Here is a 17,908-nt window from a genome sequence, read left to right as displayed (position 1 = left end):
TTATTCGATTTTTGCCAGATATTTTATTTAATTATTATATATTTTATGTGTATCCTTGTATAGTTAAGTTTTTAAATTAGTGGGTGATCAAATAAAATATTTATTCATATAAAACTATAATTATTCATATAAAATATTTAGGGTTTAGGGTTTAGGGTTTAGGGTTTAGAGTTTATTATTATCATCATCAATTTAAGTAAAAATTAAATTTGTCAATTTTGATCTTTGCAAAAGTTTGATAATATTTATATTTTTTATTGTTTTTTACATATATATGAGTTTAATTTTAATATGATTTTTGTATAATTATCTAATTAATTAAATTCATGCATTTATATGTCTTTTTAAGTAATGATCGTAAAAATTAATTATTTTTATTAATATAATAATATATGATTAGTTATCTATAAATTATTTACACTAAAAAGAATAAAAGAGATATGAGATTATGTGAGGAGAGAGAATAAAATTGTGTAAAGTGAATGTTGATTTATATATAAAGATATAACAAAGAGTAAATATAAGATGTGAGAATAAATTAAAATTTAACTCAATTTATACCTATTAAAAAGAATTTATTAACATTAAAAGAATATAATAACCTATATAAAATTAAAGAATAAAGAAATATCAAAAATAATATTTAAAAAATTCTATTAACATTGAAAGTATAGAGTAATCTATATAAAATTAAAACACAAATAAAATTGATATATTACGTATCAAATATAATTCAAAAATGCGAATATAATCGAATCGATATCCATCCCTGCCCTTACTCAAAAGAATCGACACAATACGCTCCAGTTGTTCCAAAGAAACGCACATCAAGATCCAAAAAATAATTCAAAAAAAAATTCTTTGAAAATGGAAAGATTTTTGGACAGATTTTTTCGTAGAGCAATAAAAAACTATATTAGTTGTATGTCAGTTCCAAAAAAACGTATCTCAATGTTCAAAAAATAAAAAAATCTCTTTTAAAAAAGAAAGGTTTTTGGCTCTTCCAAAGAGACACACCTCGATATCCAAAAAAAATTCAAAAGACTCTTTGAAAAAGGAAAAGTTTTTTGGACAGACCTTTCGTAGGACAATAAAAAATTATATTAGTTGTATGTCAGTTCCAAAAAAACACACTTCGAGATCTAAAAAAAATTAGAAAAACTCTTTGGAAAAGAAAAGGTTTTTAGCAGTTCCAAAGAAACGCATCTCTAGATCCAAAAAATAAAAATAAAAAACTCTTTAGAAAATGAAAGGTTTTCGACTCTTCCAAAGAGACACACCTCGATATCCCAAAAAGTTTCAAAAAATTCTTTGAAAAATAAAAGGTTTTTTGGACAGATCTTTTCGTAGTGCAATAAAAAATTATATTAATTACATGGCAGTTCTAAAAAATGCACTTCGAAATCCAAAAAAAATTCAAAAAACTCTTTAAAAAAGGAAAGATTTTTGGACAGCATTAAAAGTTTATTCATCAGTGTAACCAATTTCTATAAAAAATTCAAAAAGTTTTTTCGTATAAAAAGTATAAATGTTGAAATACTCTAAATTAGGTGGATTCTATTCTCTAATAGAATATAGAGTTTGTATATAATATTAACTAAAGTAATTTCAAATAATTATATTTTTAATAAAATTAAAGAAATAAAATTTTAGAATTATTTTTCTTTAATTTTAATAGAATCTTTAAATAAAAATAATTCTATTAAATAAAAATTTTTATTTATAATTCATATAAATATCTATTTTTGAATCTATTTATTTTATAAACAAAATTATTTTGAATAAAATACTAAATTGGTGATCCAAAAATAATAAAATTTTAAATTTCAAATTATCTCATCCCTATCTCGAACTAATACTTATCGGAAGAGAAATAATAAGGAATCAATTGAAACCGATTTAAATCATATATATATATATATATATATATATATATATATATATATATATATCAATATATATAGTATATGGTATATGGGTAGGATGTATTGGGGTCACTTAAAATTTAATAATAAATATTATTATGTTATTAAAAAAATAAATAATAAGCGCTCTTAGTTTAGTTCGATAGAATGTGGATCTCCAAAATCTTACAGAGCCCGATTCCATTCTTGTTATATTGAGAATAACAATGAAATAATTAAGTAATAGTGCTGAATTTGACCTATTGAACAGTAAAATTCTGAAAAGTTAAGAATGAATTTAAAATCACTAAAAACTGACGTGGCATCATATTAAAATCCTAAGAAGTTAAAAATAGATACGGAAGTTACCTTTAGCTCTATTATAATATATTACTTATAGATAAATAGATTGTTAAAAAATAATGTAATTATCTGAGAGATCTTTCTTTATACCTAGTAAAAATGTCTCTACTATATTTTCTTGCTTTTATCTATTATCTTTTTTTGCTATGCAAGTTTTTAAATAAAGAATACACCAAAAATAGTAGAGATAATAGTTATTATGCATTGGTATTAACTTTTATTATTAATTAGATTATTCAGCGAGAATAAAAACAACAAAATTATATGAAAATTTATTTACAATATCTATCCTAAATTATTGATGCTTTTATACAAAAATTGGGATAAAAGCAATCTAGAACTATTCATTTCACTCTTGATCGCAATTATTTAACTATAAAACTCTATAAGCTGCATCCATCATGTATAAAACTATGTATTTAATATTCTAATACTTACTTGTGACTCTATTATCCTACCTTTTGAAAATAGATACTTTGAAGAAGTATAATCATGCTTTAAGGTCCTTTTCTCTTTGAAGATTGATTACAAAAAATCTTCAATCCAAATAGTCCTAATTCAGGAAACTCCATATAAATGTCTTCATCTGACTTATATGGCTAAAAGACAATATTAATGAAATATGTTGACAAAAGAATTCAACCACACAAGTTAAATGAAGAAATTTTATTGGAGTATCTTGGATGTGTCATTGGAGTTATTTGGATCAAAGATTTCTTGTGGTTCATTGAATTCATCAAGTGTTACTGCCACGCACTACAACAGTTTTTAGCTATTGCAACATGTATTGCAAATAACATTTAAAAAATGTTGTCTAAACTAATTAAAAATAACACTTAATATTTGTTACATAAAAACAAACCTGTTGCAACTCTTTTTTAACAACACACTATAAATGTTCCCTTTTGTTTAATTAAAGTACAAATAAAAAGTGTTGCTTTTATAAATTAAACAAACAACATTTATAATATTTATATTACACTTTATAAGTGTTGTTTTTACAATTTTTAATAAGCTTCTCATTATAAATGTTGCCAAAACTCAACTAAACTTTTTTTTTTTCTAAAATTTTGATCTTCCCTCCAAATATTTTAACAAAAACATATTTTTTCCTTCTTTTAACTTAGCACAAAGTTCATCTTTATAATTTATATATTATTTACTGATTCAAAACAAAATTTCAAGCCTTATTTTCAATTAGAAACCCTAACCCCAACCATTTCAAAACCCTTCTGCGCGATTTACCCTCGTTTGTTCGATTTCGTCATCGTTGCTTGTGAAGTTGTGTTCCTCTTTGCTCGCATCGTCGTCGTGCTTGTCGCTGCTCGCGCTCCGTCGTGCTTATCGCTGCTCGCGCTCCGTCGTGCTCATCGCTGCTCGCATCGCCGTTGTACTTGTCGCTGCTCGCATCGCCGTCGTGTTCGTCGCTGACCTGCATTTCCTCATCGTTGCTTCTGAGGTTGTGTTCCTCTCTGCTCGCGTCGCCATCGTGCTCCTCTCTGCTCGCGCGCCGTCGTGCTCGTCTCTGCTCGCGAGCCGTCGTGCTCGTCTCTGCTCGCGCTCCTTCGTGCTCGTCGCTGCTCACATCGCCGTCGTGTTTGTCGCTCTGTATTTTAAGCTTCTGAATTTTGCTCTACTCGATTCCAATTTCCTCGCCTTCTTCTACTTGTGACGTTTTGCTTGGCCCCTGGCTGGGTGTTGATATGCTCTGCTCCCCCGTGGTGCTCGTGCTCTTTCCATCACATATAGGCTCCTTGCTTTACTCAGTTTTGTTATGGCTGAAGTTGATGAGAAATTCTGGTAATGAGAAATTACTATTTAATTAATTATGATCCTATTAAATCACTGCAATGTTTTATTTTTATTGTGTATTCGTTGGACTGTTCTTTAATTATTTAATTATTGTTGGTGGAATCTCAATTTAGGGAACTTAAGATTAGATTAATAGTTATTGTAGGTGTTGGAGTTGGCTGAGACCTGAGAATGCTTCCGGTTCAATCAATTTACTGCTAGGTTTTTCATAATGCTTCCAATTACCTTCACTTTTTCTTTTTCTCTGCTTAGTTGAACTTACTTCTTCAGGGAGGAGGAAGATGTTGATAGATTCAGCAAAGTGCAAGAGAGTTTCTTGACAAGTTTTTCAACTCTCAGTATACTTGAATTCATGTTAGTGGTCAAAACTGTAATACTTATAACTTTCATGAAAATAAAGCAATTAGTGATGTCTTGTGTGCAGTAGAGATTCTTTTTCTCTTCATTTTTTACATTGATAAATTCCTATCTATAAACTCTGCTTCTCCATGCTCGTTGTTTCAGAGTATCGGTGTTTTCTCCATGCTCATTGCATCGTAGGCATTCATTCAATGCCTTTCTTTATGATATATCTTATCAAACTTCATAATTCTAATTAATGAAGAAATTTAGACAGGAAATTAGACATGAATGAGTATTTCATCTCTAAGGAAATGGATCCTCTCCATTTTTTTTGTCACTGGAGAGAATAAAGTGTAATCTCTCACATTTAATTCTACAAGTGGGACCAGAAATAAATGAGAGAGAGAATGCAATGAAAGGTGAGATCTTCCACTGGATACTATCCAGTTTTTTTTCCACTGGAGAGGATCCACTCCCCATCTCTAAACCCTGTTCTTCATGTTATAAATCATTATACCTAGTTTTTAATTTTATATCACATTGAGAAGAGATTTTCTCTGTTTTGCAGTTTCTCATATTGATGTCCATTTGCACTAATTGTGCACTTCTAGCATGGCTATTCGATGAGGAGGGAAAATGGAAGATTGAGCCGGGACTCATGGTGATTTTGATAATGGAGCATGCTCTATTGTTGATTAAGTTCAGTTTCTCTCGTTTGGTTCCTTCGATAATGGACATTATTTCTTCTCATTATTTTAACATTCTACATTTCATTACTTTCCAATTCAAATTGTTTCATGTGACATGACACACTATGTTGCTCTATGTCACTGTTTTTCATCACAGGAACCAGCTTGGGTTAGAGCAGCCCATGCGAAAAACAGTTCGCAAGCACGAGACATGTATACTAAGAGGCTCTTGAGGACTATTTCTGGAGGAGAAAAGACAAGAGAGCTGAAGAAGATTGAGTAAGTTTTGATTTATTTTTTTGAATCTTAGAAGTCACTTCAATGCTGCAAGGTGGTGAAAAATTGCACAAGCCAGGCTTGTTATTTTTGTTGTATGTTGTTAGGAAGGGATTTTGTTGTTACTGTGGTGATAAGAAAGTGCTAGGTAGACCTTTTTTTTAGACGAATATGACAATGATTCACGTTTGCATTCACTCTTCCTCAATCCATGCTTCAGGAATTCACCGGTGGAGAAGAGCTACGAGCTGCCGGACAGTCATGTGATCACAATAGGGGCAGAAAGGTTCCGGTGCCTGGAAGTGTTGTTCCAGCCGTCCATGATCGGAATGGAAGCCGTAGGCATACACGAAACGACTTACAACTCGATCATGAAGTGTGATGTTGATATCAGGAAGGATCTTTATGGTAACATTGTTTTGAGTGGTGGAACCACAATGTTTCCTGGTATTGCTGATAGGATGAGCAAGGAGATTTCTGCATTGGCACCCAGTAGCATGAAGATTAAGGTTGTTGCACCGCCCGAGAGGAAGTAGTGTCTGGATTGAAAGCCCCATTTTGGCTTCACTCAACACCTTCCAACAGGTACGTATAGTAGTGTGCATTTCTATAAATAAAATATTAACTTAAAGTATTAGGTAATATAAATAAAAAATAATATATATAAAGGAAATAATAAATTGGTCTAGTGGTCTACAACATGTTAATTTTTCATAAGGCATGTCAGTGGCTTATCAATGTTAGACGTATCATATATCTTGTTATGAAATTATCATTAATTTTTATATGTTATCTGCTCGAGTGTAGATGTGGATTGCAAAGGCAGAATATAATGAATCAGGTCCATCAATCGTTCACAGGAAATGCTTCTAATGTTGCAAAGCTTTCAACAAGTTACAATTCACATTTTCATTACATATAATACTATCAGTTGATTGAGGAGCTCTCCTTTTCCTATATTGCTACCATTTTTTCCATGTTTCTATATTTTAAAAGCATAAACTAAGCAAGATATGAAAGATTCTTCATTGAATTCTTTTTTATCCTCATTACCATTTTGTTGTATAATAAAAACTATGTACTGTTACTATTCAATTTGGTTAAACCAACCATTTTTTGCAAGAATATTTTTATAGTAGATATACTGCTATATATCTGACATAATTCACAGTATTAAGTGGATGAAATAGAAGCATAAGAAAAAAGCAAAGAACCATGCTCTGAAAGTGTCTTGTTTTTAATGCTATAGGTCTCATTTAATTTAAGTTGAACCTTTTGGTTATGTTGGCTGTGTGATGTCCTCAGATGGCTGTGCTTATTGAACAATTTGAATGAATGTTTATGTGTGTGTTTGTTTTTTGTCTGTGTTCAAGAGGAAGAGGATGAAGCATGAATTAAGAAGGCGTTTGTGACACTGTGAATTTCACAGAAGAAAAGATTGGTTTGACGAGAGAACAACTAATACAATGTTCACTGTTTGTTTTCATCCAGCACCAAGGTTTTTATTTTCCCCTTTATATTTTGTGATTGTGCGACTGTTTTAAAATTCTGATCTTAGGCATAAAGATAGTTTTTGGTGTTATCAGGATCATGAAGGCATCTTTATCGTCTCAATATGAACAAGACTAAGCTGCAAAGGTAGAATTTGATTCACAGAGAGGCGATGGGTGTGATTCTCAAGTGTCAGATCATTAGTGATTTGATTTTCTAATATAACAGTATAACTTTCTCAATAATAAAAACTAAGCTTCATTGATATATGTTTGTATTGTTCGACCATATGCTTTGGAATTAAGGCTTTCTACTTATGATCCTTGATATAGTAATATACTAACTAAATTCTTTTTAATCTCGAATTTGTAGATGTTGTGGTAGATATTTGCACTGATTTACTAGCATGGCCAGGGAGACAGAAGGGAGAAAAAGAAAGAAGAAACAAGAACTCACAATGCTCAACTGCATGCTACCATCTCAGTGGCTGCAGTGGCTTCTGCCGTGGCAGCCATCGCGGCTGCAATGGCTGCTTCATCTGCACCAAGCAAGGATGAGAGGATAGCCAAGATTGACATGGCTATGGCCTCTGCAGCCACATTGGTGGCCACGCAGTCTGTCGAGGCTGCTGAGGCAATGAGGACTTAAAGAGGTCACCTAGCTTTTGTGGTTAGCTCAGCTGTAAATGTTCGCTCTCATGATGATATCACTATTCTTACCACTGCAACTGCAACAGGTAGCACTCCTTGATGACACTGTCAAGAATCAACAAGAGTATAGTTGCATTGTCAATTAGCTCCTCATAGGACAAAATGTGTCTTGTGTTCATGTTGGCATGGTATTGTGAACTAAGAGATAGTAATGATGACCCTGATCTTAATTATTAATGTTTGCAGCTCTAAGAGGAGCAGCTACCTGATAAATATGTATTTGAAATACTAATTGAACTTTTTAATATCTATTTTAATTAGAATGTTATTATTAGTTATTTTGTCTCTTTTATAAATTTTCTTTTGTTGTGCGCAAACTTATTTATTAATTAATTAAAATAATTACATATGTATGAACGAAAAATTTTATTGTTTTTTGTATTTTTATTACAAAAAACTTTTATTTTTGCCAAAAAAGTAACCCTTCTATTAGTTACATATTTTGAATATTAGGCAACACTTGTATGGTTGCATATCTAAAAGAAAAGGCAACACTTGTATAGGTTGCATATCCAAAAGAAAAGACAACGCTTTTAAAGGTTGTATATTCAAAACTAATAAGCAACACTTCAAAGGATTGCAAATTCAAACTTACAAGCAACGCGTAAAAGAGTTGCATTTTATGGTAAATAGGCAACACTTGTTAGTAGTGGCCAAAATATGAGAAAAAAGACAACACCACAAAAGTGTTGTCTCAAACACACCTCTGAAGTGTTGTTGTTTTTCAACCAAAGGTAACACTTGGTAAGTGTTTCTCTCAAAAGCGTTGCTTTTGAAACAAAAAAGTGTTGCCTTTGATAGCCTTGATCAAAGGCAACGGCTGCATATGCAACGCCGCCCAAAAACGTTACCTTAGGTCCAAAAATGTTGCCATAGATCAAAAGCAACCTTTTGTCTGCCTTTAGGCAACACTTTTTAAATGTTGCCTCAACCTGAAAATGTTGTAGTGACGGCTGCTCAAACCACTAGGCATGTCGCGAACAAGAAATTTCACGGCACGGGTGCCAAAGATCATCCAATATTTCTATGCATTCTTCCAAATCTGAGTCATTTACCATCATCACCCATTCCTCTTCATCGTCGAGATAGATACTTGAGTTGGAAAGATCCGATTTGTAATTTGAATCTTGTTGCAACTTCTTCATAGAGCTGGAGACAAACCAGCTGCAGGATCAAACTTGAAACGGATCATATCTTTTTGATCCACTATCAACACAAGGTGATTTGCCTTTCAAATGTTTCCGATTCTCAAAATTGAGCAAGAGCCATTCGACGAGTCTGTCATGCTTGAAGTAGTCGGATCAAACTTCAGTCCTCCTTCCACACCCTGGACCGAGTCGAGCACGGTTTGTCAAGTAAATGTTGATTTATATAAAAAACATAAAAAGAGTAAGTATGAAAAAAGAGGATGAATTATGTTTTATTATTCAATTAATCAATTTATATCTATTAAAGAAAAATAACATTAACATTAAAATCATACAGTATCTTATTTCTTATATAAAAATAAATAGTAAGAGACTATAAAAAGTATAGAGTAACCTAAAAAAAATAAATGAGATAATAATGAGAAAAAAATAAAAAAGAATTCTAAGTTGTAACACTATGTAATAATTATAAGAAGGTGATTATAAAAGAGGATGAATTATATTTATAGCTAATAAAGAGAAATAATATTAACAGAAAAGACATATAGTATCCTATATAAAAATAGAGAATATGAGAATATGAAATTATAGAGTAATCTAAAAAAAAATAAATGTCATGAAAATGAGAAGAAAAAAGAAAAAAAATCCTAAGCTATAATAATAAGACACATGAGAAGTAGAAATAAAATAGTTAAAAGTAGTTCAATTAGAAACAAAAGAATTAAAAAGTAATTTAAGTCAAATTTTCTTTTTCATAATTAGTTGAGTCACTATCATTTTCTTCTTCACTTTCTTCCTAATAAATACAATTACATAGTCACTTAAAACATACATTTAGCAAAAGTGGTAGAAAAAAAAAAAAGAGATACGAGATTATGTGAGAAGGGATAAAAAAATTATATAAAGCAAATGTTGATTTATATAGTGATATAACCAAAAATAAATATAAAATGTGAGAATGAATTAGAATTTAACTCAATTTATACCTATTAAAAAGAATTTATTAATATTGAAAGAATATAATAACTTATATAAAATTAAAGAATAAGAAAATATGAAAAGTAATATTTAAAAAATCCTATTAACATTAAAAGTATAGAGTAATCTATATAAAATTAAAACACAAATAAAATTGATATATTACGTATCAAATACAATTCAAAAATGCAAATATAGTCCAATAATAAAATTTCTCTTTCCCAAGGAGAAGACGCGGATTCCATTCCCACTATCCACCCTTTCTCTTACTCAAAAGAAAATTATGATTCTTTCTTAAACCCAATAAAAAACTATTTGTTGCATGGCAGTTCCAAAAAATCGAGTTTCCATTCCCACTATCCACCCTTTTCTTTACTCAAAAGAAAATTCAGACTCTTTCTTAAACCCAATAAAAAACTATTTATTACATGACAGTTCTAAAAAATCGCACCTCGAGATCCAAAAAAAATAAACTATATTAGATGCATGACAGTTTTAAAAAAATACACTCCGAGATAAAAAAATCCAAAAACCTCTTTGGACAGCACAATCACTATCACTATATAGATGCATGACAGTTCCAAAAAAACGCACCTTGAGATAAAAAATCCAAAAAATTCTTTGTAAAAGGAAAGATTTTTGGATAGCGTAATCACTATCATTATATTAGATGCATGACAGTTCCAAAGAAATGCACCTCGAGATAAAAAAAAATATCCAAAAAACTCTTTATAAAAGGAAAGGTTTTTCGATAGTGCAATCACTATCACTATATTAGATGCATGATAGTTCCAAAAAAACGCACCTCGAAATAAAAAAAAATATCCAAAAGACTCTTTGTAAAAGGAAAGGTTTTTGGACAGCGCAATCACTATCACTATATTAGATGCATGACAGTTCCAAACAAACGCACCTCGAGATAACAAAAAAATCCAAAAAAACTCTTTGTAAAAGGAAAAGTTTTTGGACAGCATTAAAAGCTTATTCATCAGCGCAATCACTATCACTGTATTAGATGTATGATAGTTTCAAATAAACGCACCACGAGATTAAAAAAAAATCCAAAAAACTCTTTGAAATAGGAAAGGTTTTTGGACAGCATTGAAAGCTTATTCATCAACGCAATCAATTTCTACGAGAAATTTAAAAAGTTTTTTTGTATAAAAAAATACAAACGTTAGAATACTCTGATTTAGTTGGATTCTATTCTCTAATAGAATATAAAATTTGTATATAATATTAACTAAAATAGTTTCAAATAGTGGTATTTTTTAATAAAATCAAAGAAACATAATTTTAGAATTATTTTTATTTAATTTTAAAACAATCTTTAAATAAAAATAATTCTATTAAATAAAATTTTTTACTTATAACTCATATAAATATCTATTTTAGAATCTACTTATTTTATAAGAAAAATATTTTGAATGAAAACTAAATTAGTGATTCAAAAATAATAAATTTTTGAATTTCAAATTCTGTCATCCCTATTTCTTACTAACACGTATGGTAGGAGAAGTAATAAGAGATCAATTGAGACCAATTTAAATCGGAGATATATATATATATATATATATGGTATATGCAGGCAAGATGTATTTGGGTCACTTAAAATTTAATAATACTTTATTAATATAATATTATTATGTTATTAAAAAAGATAAATAATAAGCGTTCTTAGTTCAGTTTAGTAGAACATGGGTCTCCAAAATTCTACAAAATGTGTGATTCTATTCTTGTTATATTAAGAATGACAATGAAATAATTAAGCAACAGTTTAAAGGTTGAATTTGACCTCCTAAATCACTTCGTCGGTATTGTAGAATCCTAGAAAAGAATAGTAAAATTCTAAAAAGTTAAGAATGAATCTAGAGCCACTTAAAACTGACGTGGCATCATGTGAAATTAAGAACAAATACGGAAGTTACCTTTAGCTCTATTATAATATATTACTAATAGATAAATAGATTGTGAGAAGATAATGTAATTATCTAAGAGATCTTTCTTTGTACCTAGTAAAATGTTTTACTATATTTTCTTACTTTTATCTGTTATCTTTTTCTATTATACAAGTTTTTGGATAAATAGTATACCAAAAACAATAGAGATAATAGTTATTATGCACTGAAAACGATATTTTCTTTTAAAGTAAAGGGAAATTAACACAGCAAAATGGAAATGGAGCAAGGAAAAGAAACCAACAAGCAACATCTGACAAATCAAAGTACAAACCAACTTCTAGTCATCTTCGGCATTGCCATCAATAACCAAAGGGCTCACCACCAATTCATTCATCAGATAACGTAAACAATCTATTCATAATTTTCACCACACTTGAGGCATGATTTATGAAGATTCTATCATTCCTTTCTAACTAAATTATTCAGATAATAGCAAAGAACCCAATGAAACACCTCTTTCTCTCATCCTTCCTGGTTGATATATTTGTCTAGCTTTCAAAGTGTTGCTTTAGTGTACCTGGAAAGGTCCATATCCTTCCAAGGGCGATCAGCCAAGCACACCACACCTGCTAAATTAGCTCACAACCAACAAACAAATAAAAAACAGTCTCCACACTTACAACATAAAACACACATATTGTCATTCTGATCAATAACACATAATTTACACAGTCTATCCTTAATATTCACCCTGCCGACCAACACAAACCAAGAAAATAGCTCAATCCTGGGTGGGATGAAACCTTTTCAAATAGAACTAGTGAAACTATAGTTTGTGATATCCTCCGATAAAATTTCTGCTTACAACACCTGCACAAAGAAATTAGTCAAATAAACACCTATTTTATCAAATTTTTAGACTACTCTATCCTCTTTTTTAGTTGTGAGTTTAACTGATTATAAGATCTCTCAATCTACCCCATTTCAAAAATAACACAATCAAACCTAATTAAATCTTGTTCAGACACAATACTAGTATTACCATTCAATTTAAAACAAGAATAAATTACTTTTTTGGCCTTTATTCATTTATTTAAAGGACAAAATATATTTTTTTAATTAAAAATTTTTTAATTAATTTTCAATTATCCAAGTGACTAGTCTAAACGAATTCTGTAAAAGATAACATTCTAATGTGTCAGGATCGCTTAGTCTAGTAATAGAGATTGTTTAGGCCAATTAATTGGATGGTTGGGAAATAGTTATAAAATTCCAAGTTATAAGAAAATGCTTTGTCATTCAAACAAATAATCAAAGACGAAAAACAACATTTACTCTTAAAATAATGACCAATGAGGCTCTCACCAAACCCACTAATCATGAGAAATAAATTTCAGCTTTGAATTACTGCAAACTCAAGCGTTAAGCTCATTGGCAGTAAATACGAGTAATATTATACTAACAAATTTTATCGAGTAACATCTAGAAAAAAAAAGATCATTTTAAAATAAATCTCCATTTCTAACTACCAAAGATTTAATAACTACGAACAAATTAAATTAATATTATATTTATAAAAGATAATTTTTTTTAACAATATTATCCAATTGTTAAATTTAAAGTTGACTCTGTTAACTCTCATCTTTTCCATCCCATTCTTTTTAACCTCTTCATGCTTAGCTTTCATCCATGGATTTTCAAATATGTTTATTCTGTACAATTAATTAGAACAATTCTAGCATCCAAAAAATGAATAATAACTTAGCAGAAATCACAAAATTTACATATGCAAAAGTTCAATTGTTCAAATTGTTAATTTAGATAAGCCACGATGTTCCTAAGGAGTATTTTTCCCCCAAATTATTTTTACGAATAAAACACTTCCAAATTCGTAAACAAAAAATAAAAATCTCAATAATACAAGTAGGGATTTTTTTTCATAATAAATTATAAAAAATATTTATTTTCACCAAACTTAGTTTTTAACTTTATCTATCGAAATGCATGTTTTTTTTTTTGGGACAAGTGCGGCCCCACGCAGAACTCTATAAAAATTAGCAAGTTTGCCTTACCCACTGGTGAACTCTATAAATTTTATAGAGTTCGCCTTACCATTCGGCGAACTCCACTTTAAATATATTAAATTGAGTTTGAAAAATTAATAATGGTAAGTGTTCATACCTGACCTAATACTATGGATCAGGCTCAAGTAAGCCTAAAAGACCCAACCTAAATATTGGCCTTCACCACTTACCCGACCTCATCGAAAGAGGTTGGGTCCGACATAGGCTCCTCCCCAAAGAGGTCGGGCTTGACATGAGCTGGCAGATAACACTTACTCAAATAAGTAACTGCCCCCTAAAATCTCTCGTCCACTTCCAGAAGTAATATCTCAACAACCTTAAAATAAAAGGACGATTATCCATCTTCAAAAGTGGAACTATTTCAACGGTGGTTATTGGATCACCACTATAAATACACTGACACACTCAGGTAAAACTAAGTTCCAATACATTTTAAACCTGCTTACCTGCTTGCTAACAGATGAGCGGATAATTTATACGCTTTTTGGCATTGTTTTTAGTATGTTTTAGTTAGTTTTTATTTAAAATTCATTTTTCTGGACTTTACTATGAGTTTGTGTATTTTTTTGTGATTTCAGGTATTTTATGGCTGAAATTGAGGGACCTAAGCAAAAATCTGATTCAGAGGCTGAAAAAGACTGCAGATGCTGTTGGATTCTGACCTCCTTGCACTCGAAGTGGATTTTTTGGAGCTACAAAAATCCAATTAGCGCGCTCTCAATTGCGTTGGAAAGTAGACATCCTGGGCTTTCCAGCAATATATAATAATCCATACTTTGCCCGAGATTTGATGGCCCAAACTGGCGTTCCAAATCAGCTTTAGAATTTCCGGCGTTTAACGCCGGAACTGGCACAAAAGTGGGACTTAAACGTCCAAACTGGCACAAAAGTTGGCGTTTAACTCCAAGAAAAGTCTCTACACATGAAAGCTTCAATGCTCAGCCCAAGCACGCACCAAGTGGACCCGGAAGTGAATTTTTACGTCATTTACTCATTTTTGTAAACCCTAAACTACTAGTTCTCTATAAATAGGACCTTTTGCTATTGTATTTTCATCTTTGGATCACTTTAGATCTTCGGATCATCTTTGGACGTCTAGTTCTTAGATCATGGGGGCTGACCTCTCGGTCATGCCTAGACCTTGTTCTTATGTATTTTCAACGGTAGAGTTTCTACACACCATAGATTAAGGTGTGGAGCTCTGCTGTACCTCGAGTATTAATGCAATTACTATTGTTCTTCTATTCAATTCAGCTTATTCTTGTACTAAGATATTCATTCGCACTCAAGAGCTTGATGAATGTGATGATTATGTGACGCTCATCATCATTCTCACTTATGAACGCGTGCCTGACAACCACTTCCGTTCTACATGCAAACAAGGCTTGAATGTTTATCTCTTGGATTCCTTAATCAGAATCTTCGTCGTATAAGCTAGAATTGATGGCGGCATTCTTGAGAATCCGGAAGGTCTAAACCTTGTCTGTGGTATTCCGAGTAGGATTCAGGGATTGAATGACTGTGACAAGCTTCAAACTCGCGATTGTGGGGCGTTAGTGACAGACGCAAAAGAATCACTGGATTCTATTCCGACATGATCGAGAACCGACAAATGAATAGCCGTGCTGTGACAGAGCGCGTTGAACATTTTCACTGAGAGGACGGGACTGTAGCCATTGACAACGGTGATGCCCAACATACAGCTTGCCATGGAAAGGAGTAAGAAGGATTGGATGAAGACAGTAGAAAAGCAGAGAGACGGAAGGGACAAAGCATCTCCATACGCTTATCTGAAATTCTCACCAATGAATTACATAAGTATCTCTATCTTTATTTTATGTTTTATTCATCTTTTAATCATTAATTCTCCATAAACATTTGAATTTGCCTGACTGGGATTTACAAGATGACCATAACTTGCTTCATACCAACAATCTCCGTGGGATCGATCTTTACTCGCGTAAGGTTTATTACTTGGACGACCCAGTGTACTTGCTGGTTAGTTGTGCAAAGTTGTGATAAAGAGTTGAGATTGAAATTGAGCGTACCATGTTGATGGCGCCATTGATGATCACAATTTCGTGCACCAAGTTTTTGGCGCCGTTGCCGGGGATTGTTCGAGTTTGGACAACTGACGGTTCATCTTGTTGCTTAGATTAGGTATTTTTCTTCAGAATTTTTAAGAATGAATTCTAGAGTTTCAAGGTGATGTTCTTATCATCACAAAAGCTGATTGATTCTCATCAATTTAGCTCTTGAATGTAATGTCCTACTGAAGCTTGGCTAACCATGTCTAATCTTTTTAGACTAAAGCTTTAGACTAACATTGCATGATTTCTGGAATTCTCATTAAGAATTTTGAATCCTTTATTTTACTTCTCCATGTAATTTTCAAAAAAGCACAACAAAATTTATAAAATCATAAAATAAAAATATTTTATGTTTCTTGTTTGAGTCTAGTGTCTAATTTTAAGTTTGGTGTCCATTGCATGTTTTTAGTCTTCTAATTTTCGAAAATTACATGCATTATGTTCTTCATTGATCTTCAAGTTGTTCTTGATGATTTCCTTGCTCTGATCTTTAAATTCTCTTGTCTTGAGTGTTTTGTTGTTTTCATATGCATTCTCAATTTGTTAGTGTCAATAGTATACAAACTTCTAAGTTTGGTGTCTTGCATGCATTGTTTATTTGATTTTAGTTGCATTTTGATTATTCCTCATCATTAAAAATTCAAAAAAAAAATTTAATTTGTGTCTTTTCAAGTCAATAATACAAAGAATTGAAGATTCAGAACATGCAGAAAAGGAATTAGACAGAAAAAAGCTGGGCGTTCAAAATGCCCAGTGAAGAAGGAAAACTAGCGTTTAAACGCCAGCCAGGTGGGCGTTTAACGCCTAAAAGGGTAGCATTTTGGGCATTAAACGCCAGAATGGATACCATTCTGGGCGTTTAACGCCAGGATGGCACAAGAGGGAAAATTTTGTTTTTAATTCAGAATTTTTTCAAGTTTTCATAATTTTTCAAAATCAAATCTTTTTCAAACCATATATTTTCAATCATATCTTTTCAAAATCAATTTCTTTCCATTTTATATATTTTTTTTACTATTCTCAAAAATACTTGCCTACAATTAATGATTTGATTCAACATTTTAAGTATGTTGCCTTTTCTGTTAAGAAAGGTTTAATGTTTGAATCATATCCTTTAAATTTCTTGTTAGCCAAGTCATTAATTTTAAAAATCAAATCTTTTTAAATTATTTCTCAATCATATCTTTTCAATCATATCTTTTTAAAACCATAACTCTTCAATCATATCTTCTTAATCACATATTTTTCCAAATAATTTTCAATCTTTTTTATTTCTAATTTCAAAATCTTTTTCAAAAATCACTTTATTTCTTTCCCAACTTTAATTTTCGAAAATCATCAATCAAATTTTCAAATTTTCTTTTAATTATTTTAAAATCTTTTACTTTAATTTCAAAAATTCTTCCCCTCTTCTCACATCCTTCTATTTATGGACTAACACTCCTCCTCAATACACAATTCGAACTCTATCCCTCTTGATAAGTTCAAATTCTTCTACCTCCTCCTTCTATTCTTCTTTTCCTCTGACACCTCAAGGAATCTCTATCCTGTGACATAGAGGATTCCATACTTTCTTGTTCTCTTCTCTTTCATATGAGCAGGAGCAAGGACAAAAGCATTCTTGTTGAGGCTGATCCTGAACCTGAAAGGACCTTGAAGCGAAAGCTAAGAGAAGATAAAGCACTACTCTCTGTAGAGGACCTAACAGAAATCTTCAAACAAGAAGAAGATATGACAGCCGAAAACAACAACAATGCTAACAATGCAAGGAAGGTGCTGGGTGACTTTATTGCACCTACTCCCGACTTCTATGGGAGAAGCATCTCTATCCCTGCCATTGGAGCAAACAACTTTAAGCTTAAGCCTCAATTAGTTTCTCTAATGCAACAGAATTGCAAGTTCCATGGACTTCCATTGGAAGATCCTCATCAGTTTTTAGCTGAATTCTTACAAATCTGTGACACTGTCAAGACCAATGGGGTTGACCCTGAGGTCTACAGACTTATGCTATTCCCTTTTGCTGTAAGAGACAGAGCTAGGATATGGTTGGACTCACAACCTAAAGAAAGCCTGAACTCTTGGGAAAAGCTAGTCAATGCCTTCTTGGCAAAGTTCTTTCC

This window comes from Arachis stenosperma, chromosome 5, assembly GCF_014773155.1.
Source record: "Arachis stenosperma cultivar V10309 chromosome 5, arast.V10309.gnm1.PFL2, whole genome shotgun sequence".
Lineage (NCBI taxonomy): Eukaryota > Viridiplantae > Streptophyta > Magnoliopsida > Fabales > Fabaceae > Arachis > Arachis stenosperma.
The sequence above is the reverse complement of the archived record's forward strand: the minus strand, read 5'-3'. Positions refer to the sequence as shown.